Source organism: Diadema setosum, chromosome 8, assembly GCF_964275005.1.
Source record: "Diadema setosum chromosome 8, eeDiaSeto1, whole genome shotgun sequence".
Taxonomy (NCBI): domain Eukaryota; kingdom Metazoa; phylum Echinodermata; class Echinoidea; order Diadematoida; family Diadematidae; genus Diadema; species Diadema setosum.
In genome coordinates this window covers 28827755-28841477 of record NC_092692.1, presented here as the reverse complement: position 1 = coordinate 28841477, position 13723 = coordinate 28827755, and positions in this window count along the sequence as shown.

Here is a 13723-nt window from a genome sequence, read left to right as displayed (position 1 = left end):
TCATGTAGGGAACTATATATCTTTGGGTGCACAGTCTTTTACAAAACTGTGCAAATCAGACCGCATCAGAATGTTTCAGATGTTATAATCGAATCAGTAACCATGAATGATTCAGATATACTAAACGTATTATGATGAATAAGCAAGCGTATGTAATATGTGATGCTAGTAGGTGGTGGAATTGAAATAATGAGTAATATATGTGCATTTATAGTAATATATCAAACTGTATCATAATTAGTGATGTTAAATATTGAAAAGATATATGACATTAGATTAATCTCTCATCTTCAGAGGTACACATGTTTTCCCCAAACATTCTTTTGGATGCTTCAAACATTGACCAGAGAAATACTAGATGAATGCAAGTTTTGCATCTCTGATGCACATGTTCGCTCAGATTGATGACTTACTGCCATTGTTGACTGTTCTTTTGGTATTCTAAAATTCTTGTGTCATTTTGCCTAGTTGTCTTCACTGCACCATATTTATAGCTGCAAAATTAGGATGCATGTCTAAAGACACTTAATACACTGTACAGTATGTCCCCCCCAAAAAAATTCTGATTGGACTTTTACCTTGATAACTTCCAATATGATTAAACTGCTTGAATGCTATTTCAAGGTGTAAAAATATAACATCTTACCTCTATTTTGCAGAAAGCCCCATTCAATTTGGTTAAGTGGTCCCAGAGAAATGTGAAACGTTGTGAAGCATGTCGTGGATGTGATTCTTCCAAGTCTAGCACCTGGATGCTCTTGGAGCTGCATATTAATGTGTGAACACAATGGACAGAACTTGGAGGGAAGGGATTCCTGACATGCTGTACAAAAATCATTATTTCTCTTTGACCACTGAAGCAAGTCGGATGGGGTTTTCTGCAAGATGTGGGTAATAAGTTATATAGTTTCATACCCTGAAATTGTATTTGGATTGATTCCCTATTTTTAAAGTTATCATTGCGGAGGGTCCTGTTGTAAATTTTGGGGGACATACAATGTACTCTTACTGTATGACACCTAGCTTACCTGGGGGGTGTTTCATAAAGCTGTTCGTAAAGTTACGAACAACTTACGAGCGACTGGTGATCAGTTCTGATGTGCTATACTTATAAGAATTTCCATAATTCAGCACAAGAACTGATCACCAGTTGCTTGTATGTCGTTCGTATCTTTACAAACAGCTTTATGAAACAGGGCCCAGAATACTTTGTTGAACTGTACACCGGTAGTAAGATATGAGAAAGTTGCACTTTGCCACCGTGATGATTCCAGTTTTCTCCAACTTTGCTGGAAATGATGGGAATGGTCTGCGGCTTGAGTTCTTCTTGCAAGCGCAGTAGGTGGGAAACAACTCATTCTTCCACTTTTAACCCATTGGCCCGAATTCACGAAGGTGATACAGTCTATGTCCATGGTTTAAACCATGGACAAAGATCGCAGTTTTGTAGGGGGCGCCAAGTGTCGCTTGGCCTATTTCGTTATGAAATGTTAACATTTCGTAGACGAAATGACTGATTTCATAACGAAATAGGCCATGCGACACTTGGTGCCCCATACAAAACTGCGGTCTTTGTCCATGGTTTAAACCATGGACAAAGATTGTACCGCCTTCGTGAATTCGGGCCATTGAAGACTTGTCCCAAGTTTTCTTGGGCAGGTTTGTATAGGAAATGTGTATCAAGGCAAAATCAGCTTGTCCATAATGGCTTATTAGGAAACACTGATATATTTTTGATGCAATGGTTGAGGTTTGTGGAATTTTCCCCCTGTGGGGGCAGCCACAGGGATCATGCTCTTTCTCCCGATTAAGGTTTATTTTCTATCTCTCATACAAACTCTTGTTGACTGTAATATTGTGCGTAATGACAGAGAAATAAAAAGATCAAACACAACAGGGCAATATGCATTTGTCACATTATCAGAACTCTATGCACTTTACAGTGGCTTCATTTTTTGTTGCCATGTAGGAGTCTTTTATATTTTTGCACTGTTTGCAACTTCAAGTCATTGCAGTGGACTGCCACTCGTTACCCATTGGAAGACTTGTCCCTAGTGTACTGATACTTAGGCAGGTGCCTGTGGGAAATGCGTGTTTTAAAAGCGAAATCAACTTGTCCTCAACAGGTTAATCTGTGGGATAAGTGTAATAGGGACATTTCATGATGATGATGATGATAATAGTGATAAGAAAAGTAATGCTAATTTTAGTATTAATGATTATAAAAATAGAAGTAGTAATAATGAGATGATGAAGATGACAAGTACAATGTATAATGATAATATAAGTGATATATAAAAGTATTATGATAAAATGAGGATGATAATAGCGATAGTTTATTGAAATTACAGAAGTCTTCAATTCAGCATTGTTTGTTTATTTATTTTTTTTGGGGGGGCATTTACCCCTCTGCCCTTACATTCTACCTAGTTTCCTGTATGTGTTTGTGCTATTATTGCACAATATGCGAGTGTCTGCATATAATGAAGTAAATACATCTGAATGTAAGTAAGTGCTATGTTTACAGTATCTCATGTTGTACATTGTATATTGCAGGGGCAGTGGAACATTTTTTATTTTGTTTATTTATTTATTTATTTATTTTTATTTGTTTTATTTATTTATTTATTTATTATTATTATTATTATTATTAATTTTTTTTTTTTTGGGGGGGGGGGTGTCAGAAATAGTACGTGTACTTGTGGTTAGGTCAATGGGTAATGCCCCCTCCCCCCATTGTACATGTAATTGTTTCATGGAATAGGATACAGCAGTATAAACTTTGCTTAAACTTGATCTTGTGTTTCAAATGGAGCTTGATATGCGTGCACAGATATTACCGGAGTATGCAGGGAGCTAAGTTAATCAAGGATACTATTTTACCCTCTTTCTGTATACACTCAGCTTTGCATTCATAGACTCACATTTTTTGCTGGTTTCCCATTCCTTCTCAATGTTTCTTTGCCATTTGATATCGGTCTATGCAACGAGTAACTGGGAAGTTAGGTTTTATTTGCACAGACTTCATTTGAATTACTGGTAGGCCTACTGTATTTGTCACAGACCTACATATAAAATTACTTGTCATGCAATCATTATTGCACCACACCAGTCTCGGTCAGGGTGGATAGTGTTTATTATTGCAGCGTATATGTATTACTGCCCTTGGTTACTACTACATTTCTATTTTTCATCACATGTAGTAAAAATACATGCATGCAGCAGTGTTAGGTTGTGACACCCATTCGGGTAAAGCTTGGAGAAACGCTATCGCTATTGCTTCATGTGCCATGAAATAAGACACACAGCACACATGCAATTGTATTCACATCGAGTACTGATATTAATTATTTTAATTGCCACATCTAGGTAACACAATGGGGAGTTCCCGAAAATATTAGCATTTTCTCCTCCTGTTTGCTTGGATTGTATGAAAAAAAAAAAGTGATACAAGCCACCGCTTTCGTTTTGGTAATGTTGCATTTACCAAACATGTAACTCTAATGGTGATGTTTGTTATCATACCTTGCTGGACAGTTGTCTGTGATCGTGCATGTACTATAGTTACTGATGAAATCACGGTACTAACTTTTATTAGCAAAATGCTAGACAACATGATTTGTTTTTGTGTTTGTTTGATTTAGAGTATGTGTGAAGATAACCTAACTGGTAATTTCTGAATACAACATTGGGTATTGTGTCGATTGACGAGTATACTGAACATTTTTTCCGCAAGGAAAATCTTTTAAGAGTTTGTGAAGCACTTTCTGCAAGTACTGTATGTTAACATTGCATGCCCTTTTTGAATGTTTTTTCATATGATTACATGAAATATTTATTTGTATGTATGCACATAACAGCTCTGAATAATTTTAATAATTTCTTTTCAAATGTTTCCTATTGTTGATGCTTCACAGTGATGCCTTTGTAAGATTTATCACCAGATTATATTGACCTCTTTCTTAAGCAAAGCCATACCATAGTATTTCAGAGTATTTGTTGGTTTTGTGGTTGTAATGGAGAAAAAAAAAACTGAGGTGAGATTTTCCATTTATTTTTTTTTCTCAACACATGACACAAAATTACATGTTATTGTGTACATTGTATGCAGTGTCATCAGAGTTGACCGACATGACTTCTTGTCCCCGTTTTATCAAAAGATATAATCGATTATAAATTTCCTTACCACATAGGCTGCCATAGACTTACAATTGAAATTAACCATAACATCAATGTAATTATAACTTTATAAAACAGGGCACTGGGTACACAAATGCATTGTACATCATCTCCAGGGGGTGGGGAGGGTAAATTGTTAATTTTTCTTTTGAAAAGCAACAACACTGTAATTCATTTTTATTCCATCAATATGCGATGCAGTCATTGTTAACACATTCAACCATGATATTATCTCACAAGTCCCAAATTGTGAAATGTTATACTGTAAAACCTTGTGCTCACAAATTACATGAATACAAGTGTACATGAACGTACTGAGTGTGTGTATGTGGGTATGTATGTATGTATGTATGTATGTATGTATGTATCTATCTATCTGTATGTATATATATATATATATATATATATATATATATATATATATATATAATGGTATTATTATCCGCGTGTTGGAATAAGAGCATGAAGACGATGAAGACAAACAAGTTGACATAATGCATTAGAATCCAACTTCATTTATTTGTTTACAAATAAATGAAGTTGGATTCTAATGCATTATGTCAACTTGTTTGTCTTCATTGTCTATATATATATATATATATATATATATATACTGTATATATATATATATATATATATATACATATACATATATGGAGAACAGCATTTGTAGTTCCAACAAGGTGTTTATTCACAAAATTTTTGGCTCGCCTCGGGCCTTTGTCAGTGTATACAGTGATTGTATACACTGACAAAGGGCCAAAAATTTTGTGAATAAAAGCCTTGTTGAAACTACAAATGGCACACTCGAGACTCGTTATTTTATATATATATATATATATATATATGTATACATTTATAATCTAATTTCTTTCAGTATATGTACATCTATATATGTATATATATAATTATTAGAAGAAAGAGTCTCAAGTACGCCATGGATCCAACGATTACACAAAAATTTTATTACAAAATTTTCGGTCTGCCTCAGACCTTCGTCAGTGTAAAGACAATGCACTGACGAAGGTCTGAGGCAGACCGAAAATTTTGTAATAAAATTTTTGTGTAATCGTTGGATCCATGGCGTACTTGAGACTCTTTCTTCTAATAATTACAACATTCGAAGTCCAACACGTGGAAAATTCCAAGATGTATATATATATATATATATATATATATATATATATGTATACACATTTATATATATACACATATATATGTGTATATATATATATATACACACACACACACACATTGTGAAAAATTCTGAAAACCTGTATGAGATGCTGCTGTTAGGTATGTTGGCTCAAGCAGTGGTATTGGTCTATGTTGTGTGGGTGAGAAGAAAGTTTGCTTCTACTTGCACATTTTTGTGAATTTCGCGAATCACTCTTGGACTGCGAATTTAAGAACCCGCAAATATGTCGCTATGCGCTAGGGTAATGGTACACTTACGATAGCCAAGGTTTCCAATCGTGAAAACAACATCTTGCGAAAATATCTGTACACGAAAATAAGAGCTTATACAGTATCAAGATGGCCAGACAGAATTCGGAAGTCCATTTCAACAGACTTTTTGTGAACTTCATGAAATGCTTGTTGTTAGATTTTGAGTACAGAACTCAGTGATGATTTTTTTTTTCAAATTTATTAAAATGCATAAATATAACTTGTCACATTTACAATATGTGTACATTTTCAGAAAACTGAAGTGCAATACATTAGAAAGCAAAACTTATTGCGAGTCTGGCACGCCACTCGTACAAGTGCTTGCATCATACCATCTCGAACAACAGTTTACTGTATGTGACATTGAGAAACCATTGGATTTGGCTACCAGAATGCAGCAACCTAAAATTGGATTGACATTTGTCTCCTGACTAAATATGCATACATTGAACTTTTTAAGTGTCAAGCCCATGAACATAAAGTTATCTGAATCTAAGTCGCAGATACACAAAATTTATAATCATGGGGACACAAAGTCGTGTGTACATTGTAAACAAATGCCTCGTGTTGATTGATAGAAATGCAAGTATATTGGGGAGCCGGGAGGGCTGGGAAAATGAAAATCTCTGCTAGCAGAGGACTTGTGTAATGTCAGAATGCTTGGAGTTACATAACTGCGCAAGTCATAGGAACTATGCTCAGTAATATCATTAGCATATCAAATAGAATGCAAAGAAATTTTCAATCCTGAAGGAAAACAATCATAGATAATTTTACAAAATTTAGATATTATATATCACAGTCCTGTATACAGTGGACAGTGTATACACACATTATACTGTAAAACAATATTTTCGCAGCATGAAATTATCGCGAATGGGAGCCGACGGTCTTATTTGCAGCATGATTTTTATGCCTCTGCCACGAAGTGGTGCCGGAGGCATTATGTTTTCGGGTTGTCCGTCCGTCCGTCCGTCCGTCCGTACGTCCGTACGTCCGTACGTCCGTACGTACGTCCGTCCGCTTTCGTTTAAGCGATAACTTGAGTAATATTTACTGGAATTTTACCAAACTTGGTCCAAGTATGAAGTATGATGGGGCAATTATTTGATTAGATTTTGGGTGAAATCGGCTGAAGGTCAAAGGTCAAAGGTCAAGGTCAAATCATGAAATTGTATCCGTTTACGCGATAACTCAAGACTGGATGGAGCAATTTCACCAAACTTTGTTAGAGGATGATGTATGATGGGACAATTACTTGATTAGTTTTTCAGTGAAATCGGACAGAGGTCAAAGGTCAAAGATCAAGGTCAAATCCTAAAATTTATCTGTTTACGTGATAACTCAAAACTGGATGAAGAAGCTTTCACCAAACTTGGTCCAAGGATGATGTATGATGGGACAATTAGTTGAGTAGATTTTAGTGACATTGGCAAGAGGTCAAAGGTCAAAAGGTCAAGGTCAAATGCTACAAATGTTGCAATTTCACCCATATCTATGCAATGCCCGAAGGTATTTTCTTGAAACTTGGTGTGGACATGTACTACTGCGTAAAGATTCTCCAGAGAGAGTTTCATGTCATAAGGCTTTGGCCTTATGGTCAAAAGGTCAAAGGTCAAAAGGGGTCATGGGTCAATAGTCAGGGGTCAAAGGTCAAGGTCAACTCCTCAAAATTTTACTATTTCCCTCATATACTAGTATATATGCAATGCTTGCATTATTAGTTTCAAAACTTAATACATGCATTACCTAATGGAGATTCTCCGGGAAATTTCCAGCCAGAAGGTCAAAGGTTAAGGGTCAAAGGCCAGGTTTCAATGCCCCCCCCCCCAAAAAAAAAAAAAAAAAAATCTATTTTGTACCGTCATCACACTCTTTCTTCGTACCTTGGAAATTACTCATTGCATAAACTTTCCCAAAATTCCCCAAATATGTGTACCTGCACTCTTAGAAAATTATAGCAAACCCAGTTCAAGGCATTTCTGACAAACCTGTCATTTCAATATTTTGCCAGATATGTGAAACTGTCATGGATCACACATTGTGAAGACATTGTACTATACGCCTATTGGGACAATCATGCATTATGGCGGAGGCATCAGTCGCCATAGCGACATTTCTAGTTTTTTGTTTGTTTTTTTTTTCAAATTGAGTCTAACACTCAATGCATATAGTGTAGACAAGATCTTTAGCAGGCACTTTAATTTCGCAAAACTGGGCTCTCACAAAATTCGCGAAATTAAAATGCACACGAACATTTCTCGTTTTAAAGTATGCAACAGATCACTTTGAAAGTTCCTTGACCTTTCAAAAACATTTTTGTGAAGAACTCGCTTACACCTTACGAAAATCTCTAATGCAAGGTCTACACTGTAACTCCCTCAAGAATTTCAAGAATTTCATTCCACTTCTGTAAAGATCTGTTACATGATGTAAAAACATGAAAACCAGATCTGAGCACCTTCTAAAAGATATTTCAGTTGGTCTCAGTACTCATTAATTGTTTATGGTGGTCACCCCATCAATCGTAGGATACTGTATGCTCCTCCCTCTAAAAGTGGGTTGGTTTGCGTAAAGATGTAATTTTCCGGATGTGTCCTTTGGGATATAATGTACATTATCCAGTGAGTATACTATTGGCAAGGAGGTTTGAGAAATGGAGTAACATAGACCCCGTTTACAGTGCGAGGCTCGGCCGCGGCCGAGCCGCGGCCGAGCCCAGCCCCGCTTGAGTGTAAACGCGCAAAAGGCCAAATGCGAGGCCAAAATTGGCCTCGCATAGACCCCGTTTACAGTGCGAGGCTCGGCCGCGGCTCGGCCGCGGCTCGGCCGCGGCCGTGCCCAGCCCCGCTTCAGTGTAAACGCGCAAAAGGCCAAATGCGAGGCCAAAATTGGCCTCGCATTTGGCCTCGCTCTGGAGGTGGTCTCGGCCGCGGCCGAGCCGCGGCCGAGCCCGGCCTTTTCTTGGTGTAAACGCAAACTGGGCCAAATGCGCGGCCAATTGCGCGGCCAATTTTAGTCTGGCTACCAAACCCTCTGCCTGTATCTTTCGCTAGTCAGGATATTAACCCCCTCAACGTTGAAAACCAGTATAGTTTAAGGTGGTTTTGTCCTGCAAAGGATTCTTTCCTTCGGCAAAGGCCTTTGCCCGAACGGCGACTTCGTAGCCACGGAATTCATTTGGCAAAGGGTCTGAAAACCAGACAATACCAAATTGCATTTGTTTACAAGCAGAGCGCCACTACGACAAAATATTGAAAGGTTTGAATCAAAAGCGCGGCCGAGCCCGGCAGTGTAAACGGACAAAATTGCGGGGCCCGGCCTCGCAATTGAGGCTGGGCTCGGCCGCGGCTCGGCCGCGGCTCGGCCCAGCCCCGCACTGTAAACGGGGTCATAGAGACCCCGTTTACAGTGCGGGGCCGGGCTCGGCCGCGGCTCGGCCGCGGCCGAGCCCGGCCTCAATTGCGCGGCCGAGCCTCGCAATTTTTGCCTTTTGCGCGTTTACACTGAAGCGGGGCTGGACTCGGCCGCGGCCGAGCCGCGGCCGAGCCTCGCACTGTAAACGGGGTCTTGGCCTCGCTCTGGAGGTGGTCTCGGCCGCGGCCGAGCCGCGGCCGAGCCCTGCCTCTTCTTGGTGTAAACGCAAACTGGGCCAAATGCGCGGCCAATCGCGCGGCCAATTTTAGTCTGCCTTCCAGACCCTCTGCCCGTACTATTTCGCTATTCACGATATTAACCCCCTCAACGTGGAAAACTAGTATAGTTTAAGGTGGTTTTGTCCTGCAAAGGATTTTTCCTTCGGCAAAGGCCTTTGCCCGAACGGCGACTTCGTCGCCACGGAATTCATTTGGCAAAGGGTCTGAAAACCAGACAATACCAAATTGCGTTTGTTTACAAGCAGAGCGCCACTACGACAAAATATTGAAAGGTTTGAATCAAAAGCGCGGCCGAGCCAAGCAGTGTAAACGGACAAAATTGCGAGGCTCGGCCGCGCAATTGAGGCCGGACTCGGCCGCGGCCGAGCCGCGGCCGAGCCCGGCCCCGCACTGTAAACGGGGTCTAACAACAGTCTCGTTCCCTTTGATCCCATGTTTCATGCCGCCACTCAGAAATATTTGAAGTATGTGCTAAACTGGAGCTGCCTCACAGATAGGAAGACAATTGATTCATGTGGCATTGCATCATGACTCGTCGCTCTCAAAGGAAGATGTCTTTGTGATGGTAATTGCTTTTCGCCGTCCCTTCTTAGAAAACAAGCGGCACATTAATAGTACAGGCACGGGGATGTGCGAATAAAAATTGTACAAAGATTGATGAAATGAAAATCAAAATTACTCGTTTTTACATGACTTTACACGAATCTAACATATTAATGAATAAAGAACTATACTCGAAAATTATACCATATCAGTTTCATTTGTCGGAAGCGATCGGCTTTGTAGTGAGAGTACAGTTTCAAATATTTTCACGATATACAGCTCAGGTTTACATTTTTGCACATAATCTTGGACGGGATTTACTTTTGTTTCCATATGCTTTATCATTAAGAGAACATCCACATATGACAAATAAACAAACAGAATATAGACGATATAATGTTAGAGTTTAAAATGAATCTTCAGATTGCTCAAAAAGATGGCGGTATTTAACCCTGATCATCAAAGGCACACGTGCACATGTGGAATTCTTTTGTGCATCAATAGAAAATGGCAGCTGTTTGAATAATTACAGCCAGTTGGAACTCCATCTCTTAAATCTCCTTGGTATTGCTAACCACAGTGAACAGAGTTTGATAGATACTTCACATATTTTGAGTATAAACGGGTTAATGCTCATTATTATCATCTCCATTTTCACAAATTTGGTGTAGAGGTGGACCATCAGGGTAGAGTCGAGGGAAACCTCAACAGAAATTGTTGCAAATTAAAAAAAGAAACACCTACATTTCCATTAATTAGGACCCTTGAAATTTTCATTTGTGAGGTACTGATATTCTTCAACTGATACTCTGAGCATCCCTGAGACTCCTGAAGAAAATAAAATGTTTATTTGTACCCTAAGTCCCCCCCCCCAAAAAAAAATAAATAAATAAATAAAAATACAACGGCACAAATTTGAGGTCAATTGCTAAAAAAAAAAGAAAGAAAAAAGAGAGAGTAATTCAATCTACAATTTTTTAAATGAAAATATGCCGTAGGGTAAAAAAAAATCCAAAATAGCATAAAAATACACTGGTATATGAGCATGATCCATCCTACGATCAGTTTCACAACGAGTTCAAAGTATGAGCATACTGTATAGTGATTATATGGGAGCATGCATAAACACAATAAAAGCTGAAACCAGAGGTAAAGCAAACGTAGGGCCTACACTTCAAATTGATCCGTCATGCACTGAAAGAGAATAATGTAAAATGACAGGTTACATGATTCTCATCAGGCAAGTTATACTCATTAAGTATCATCAATTTGAGTTTTTGGTTGAAAAGAAACAGAGAAGAACATTTGACTAAATCTGCGGGAAGATCATTCCAGAATTTGAGTCCGGTGAAAGCAATTGTTTCTTTTTTTTTGAGCAAAGAGTTTGCGAGTACGTGGAAGGTGAAACTTTGTCTTGTGGGGTATGCACGAACCGCATAGTTTTTCTGAAACATATGCATAGAAATGTCGGGCAAGTCGGCTGATTACTGATACATAAATATAGAAACAAATCAGCAACCTTAGGGAGTCTGTTTTCAAAGAAGAAATAATTCGTATGAGAATAAAAACAGCTAGATTGACTGAACTAAGAGCCCGTTTTTGTATTTTGAAAATTTTCTCAATGTATGATTTTGCACAACTATAGCCCAGGCAAGTATTAGATGGCCAGATAGCATAATCACGTGAGACTATTGCTGTCTGAGAATCTATCTTGCTACAATCTTAATCTTGTTTATAGTCGAGATATAAAAACAATTCATAGCATGCCGGGCCTAACGTTTGATCAATAGGCTTATTTCATGATGTTGAAGTTCCGAAGGGTCTCTGAACTAATTCTGTCTGCAAGAATCTTCAGCTTAGGTAGACTTAACCAGAAGAAGAAGAAGAAGAAGAAGAAGAAGAAGAAGAAGAAGAAGAAGAAGAAGAAGAAGAAGAAGAAGAAGAAGAAGAATTGGCATAAATGTTAGACAATATTATACAGAACAATAAATATTGATGACGATTAGCACTAATAAAAGCATAGTTTTTGTTAAATCTAAAGACAACCGGACAGGATAAACCTATAATTAGACTAAACAATGTTAAACAACCATTTGAGAAAAAAAAATGTTAACATGCAAAATCTCTCTTTTTTTTTAATACAAATGTTAGACAACATCATATAGAGAATAATATTGAACTAATGAATGCATACTTTTTGTTAAAATAAAGAAGAGGAGGCTTCATTTTTGTTACTTGTCCGGACACCCTAACGCCATCCTTACGTCCAGATCTAGAAATCTACATCTAACGTGAATGATGAAACATATTCTTACTTTCCTGGATCTTTTGGAAATCAAAATAATGAAAAAAAAAACTATTAATGGTTTGGTGAAGCTATTGGTGCAGTTTAAAGCACTGCACCAATTCCTAGATTTACTCATGATTCTTTACAGAAAATTCATTCTTTGTTGTCTTAGCCTGTCTTCGTCTCACACGAACATATCGCAAATGTACAGCTCACCTGGAATCTGTACCCGCTCAACGCTAGTTGGCGCACTCCTCTGCAGCATTTCCAGCTGCGAGCTTGTGTTATGTTGATGACAAATGGAAGGACGGGCGACCTACCCGACCACGTAAACGCCGCTACGCTGATGAGTAGGAAGAGGAGAGCACTGAGGTTTGAAGGTCTTCCAGCCTCCATATGAGGCAAGTATTCTTATGCTCAACGTATTGCGATTGTTTGCTGGCCAGATCGTTCGTGAAGAAACTAGAGTCTCGACTGATCTGATCTGATCTGTACTATTTGGTTAGCTGTGAGCTGTGCCTCTGTGGTCCTTGGCCTTGTTGTCATCATTGTGCCCCACGTATTGAGATCTGCGTAAGTTTAATGCCTAACTAGGTTCTAGATCCTGATTCCTAATTCTATGGCACTGCACACACAGCCTTGTCTCTGTTATACTAGTAGTTAAGTCAGGTATCCTATTACCGACAGTATCCTACTAGTACCGAACGCGTACATTCAAATTGTCAATGGAAGCTCGTAAAACGACTTGTATACATGGTATATGGTATACGCATTCATTGCACTACGCGCCGTTATCTCACAAGCCCACAAGGTACACGTAGGTATTATGGTTGGTTCCTAATAGATCAAGCCAGTGCAGAAAATTGCTAAACAGGTTCTTAAACGCTGTGTGCACTCTAGTCTGGTCCGGCTATGTAGATAAGGCTCAACATGATAAATCATGAGTCACATGACTGGAACACCGGCAGTGTTCATTTCTCACAATTTGTTGTGTGAGTCATCAGAGTTCAGCTCATGATTTATCCTTCACGACCCCATCATTTCAGTTTCTACCACATAAATGAATTTAAATTCCATGTCAAAGTTTACTCAAACTCTACAGAATATTCTTCAAATTGTGTGTATGTATGTGTGTGTGTGTGGGGGGGGGCATTTATGAATGGCCACAGTGACATGATGTCAAGATGGGGAGGGGGTAAAGCTTTGAGGAGATAAGTTAGGAAGCGGGGAAACATTTAAGATGGGGGAGGGTGTATCCTCTCCCCACACAAAGGAGCTTTTGCATTTTTTTTAAAAAATAAATTTTGAAATTCAACAATCTGGTGCACACTGTTTTTTTTTTTTTTTTTTTTTAGTTATTTGGGTAAATTGTGTAAATGGACAACAACAAAAAAGAAAAATATTCAACAAAATTTGAAAGGCTAAATCATGGTAATTGTTAGTTATTATTCTGCACATGTGTCTTCACTTACATTTGTAGTACAAAGTCTGGAGGTGAAATCCCTGGTTCCTCTTGGCTTGTGAAATTCCGACATTGTTATGTTGTAACAGTGTCGAAATTTCAGAGCTTGGGTGCTTGTGTCAAGTTCATTGTGTCACTGCTGGCAAC